This window comes from Juglans regia, chromosome 15 (assembly GCF_001411555.2).
Source record: "Juglans regia cultivar Chandler chromosome 15, Walnut 2.0, whole genome shotgun sequence".
Lineage (NCBI taxonomy): Eukaryota > Viridiplantae > Streptophyta > Magnoliopsida > Fagales > Juglandaceae > Juglans > Juglans regia.
The window spans coordinates 2,582,006-2,585,069 of NC_049915.1; positions in this window are offsets into that span (position 1 = coordinate 2,582,006).

A 3,064-nucleotide genomic window follows, 5' to 3' on the forward strand; every position below is an offset into this window, starting at 1 on the left:
GGTTCCCTCTTCACAGAAGACCACGGTTTCTCTGCAAAACACCAAACTGAAGCCTTGGTCTGCAACAATAGATGGCCACCTGCAGAGCCACTTCCGTGCAGCAACTCCACCACACCAAGCGAAACCACGCCGGTATCTAGGTCGTTCGGAGTCCATCACCCCAACCGCACGCCACCTCAGTCTCACGGTGCTGCCATCCAACGCACGTAGCCCCGGTTTCAAGCTCCGAAACACTCTGTTTTTGTTGTCAAAAAACAGAGCATTGTCTAAGCCGCGGTGATCACCCTCCATTGTGCACTCCTCCGTGCTGCGCCTCCACAGAAACCACCGGCGAGGTCATTCCTCCACCCAGGTCCGCCTCACGCTGCCTCATCCCACGCTAGGAGCCACTCCACGCCGCCGTGTATATCCCCACCCTCCGTAAGTGTTTCCGCCGCACTGTGTGAAGTGAGTTTTCTGTTTCTCGTGTACTTACATATATATATATATGCATGAATGTATACGAAAATTTATTTGTTTTCTTCTGGTGTAAATATATATATATATATTTGTACATATATATATACGGATTTTCTGGTGTAAATATATGTAGATATATATATATATATACGGATGTATATGTAAAATCATATTAAATTAATAGTAGGAAATAATAACGTTTTGTTTTATTTTATTTTATTTTATTTTTTGTTCTCTTATAGTGCGCCTCCAAAGTAGTGTTGGGGTGTTAGCTTAATTAAGTTAGGTTATGTAATTCGGATTTGAAATCATGAGTATGATACGTGGATTGTAAAGTGTGTTTTATTTAGGCGTAGATGCATGAATTTATTATAGTTATGTTACTTTGTATTGTAAATTATAGAATAAAATAAAATGTTTAGTCGAAGTTGGATATTGATGAGTTTAGAAAGTGATGCTGGTATGTTGAGAATAATGAGAATTTTGAGTTTGAGGAATTAAAAATGGACTATTTTAGAAGCGGTAGGCTTGAATATCAAAATAAGAGATTAATTGGAGACTTATGGAAATTTACGTGATTATCTTGTAGGTGACGAATAAATTTTCTTAGTTCGGCATTTCTGAGGAAATATTTCGAAAAGCTAAGAAGTCCAGGTAAGCGGGGTTCCTATGCTGGATTTGCATAAAAAGAAATGAACTGAGGTTGGTTTGTAAAAATGTGCATGTTGTTTTAAAAAGAAAAAGTGAAAAACAACCTCAGTATATGTTTTGCATTCCCTCATGAGATACGTATGAAAGAGAAAAGAAATGTTTGACATGAAATGTGTAGACATGAGCAATATTTGACATGTTTCTGAAATATGCAAAAGAGCGAATATGATATCATTGAAATTTTTATGCATGTGATATGAAATGATTTGGATCTGTTTTTGATCAAATAGAAATGATATGAATATGTTTCGCACGTGTTTTGATATGATATGAATATGATAAAACTTTGGCATACTTATCTGTTCTGAATATGGTTCTGATATGATGATACTGTTCACGTGATATGGTTGGTACCACCATGATATGATATGAGTGCACCCACTTTGGAAACAAAGTGGTCTTTTTACGTGTTCTTTCCTGTGTGCACACTCGGGGCTCCGAGATTGAAAAAGGGGAAGTTCACTACATGATACTGCCTGGTTTGGCCACCGGGGATAGCACAACCCTACCACGGAGGTTAAACATGGTATATGATATGACATGATAAGATTGAGATGTTCAGTTATGTTATGCCAAAGCATTTTTGAATATGAAATAGATCCTCAAATATGAATTGTTGACATGAGTATGAAATGTTTGAAAAGTCGCTCTGATTTTCTGATAACACGTTTTCTGAGATCTGCATATAAAAATAAAATGTTTTATTTCGGCATATTGAACTTTCTGAAAAGGCTCATGTTTACATGCTAGTATATGTTCTCTGCTTACTGAGTTGTTGATAACTCACCCCCCTTATCTTCATATATTTTCAGATGATATTGATTTCCCAGCTGGGGGTCGGGAATAGAATTGAAGCTGGCTAGATATGGATGGAAGGATTGGGTACTCTAGAGTACCATTGTTAGTAGATGGATTTAACTTGAGCATTTGAAGTACTTTACGTTGTTTGAACCTATTGATACCTAAAGGTGTATTGTTATATTTTTGAGGTTATTGGGAGATTGTGGACCCCTTTTGGTTTATGTTTTGTAATGATAACTTATGGAGTTTTGTTATGGCTATTTGGAAAAATATGAATTGTGTGCTAAACATGAAGTCCTTGGAGTTTTAAGTGCTGGAAGAGACAGGTTTGTTAGTGACATGAGTTAACTCTCCGGACCCTCGGGTACGGGGCGTTACATTTCGAGAGTCCTAAATTAATTAAAAGTAGCAGCTTTCATATAATAATTAACAGCAGCACATGAGTACCCGTGGGTTTTACAAATTAAGGAACAGCGAGAAACATATATATATATATATATAATATATATATATATTTATATATATGCACGCACACATAAAAAACCAACAATCCTAGCTAATTAATGAAGATCAAACTGAAGCCTTGATCATAGTTTGGTCAAATTTCATACTGAGAAATTGCGTGACTGGTTGTCATTCTTTTCCTAGCTAGCTTGCTTGCTTGAAAACCTTATTCTGTCCCTGGAAAGCAAACTCTTAGTGCAGATTAATACTGAGCGGAGTATATCAAACCGAAGGCCATACTGTAGGATAACAAACAAACTAATTGGGACAGCGGGCGCTGCAACAATTATACGGATCGGAACACTTGTTTTGCTTTCAAAGATCAAAAAACAGGCTGCAGTGAAGGCTATTAGCATGCCTACTATTGAGATGAAAAGCGTAAAGAGTCCCAATACCAACCTATGAGATAATGATTTGATGAAATCCTTTGCCGTATAGCGTGACGTGAGAATTGTCAAGAAAACTAATATTGAAGACGAAGAGAATAACATAGCTATTGCATCTGATATGAGGAATACCGTAAACCAGCTGCTTTCCAGAAGGATAGGAATGCCTGTTTCTTGATTGTTGCCACCCGGTACTATGAAAG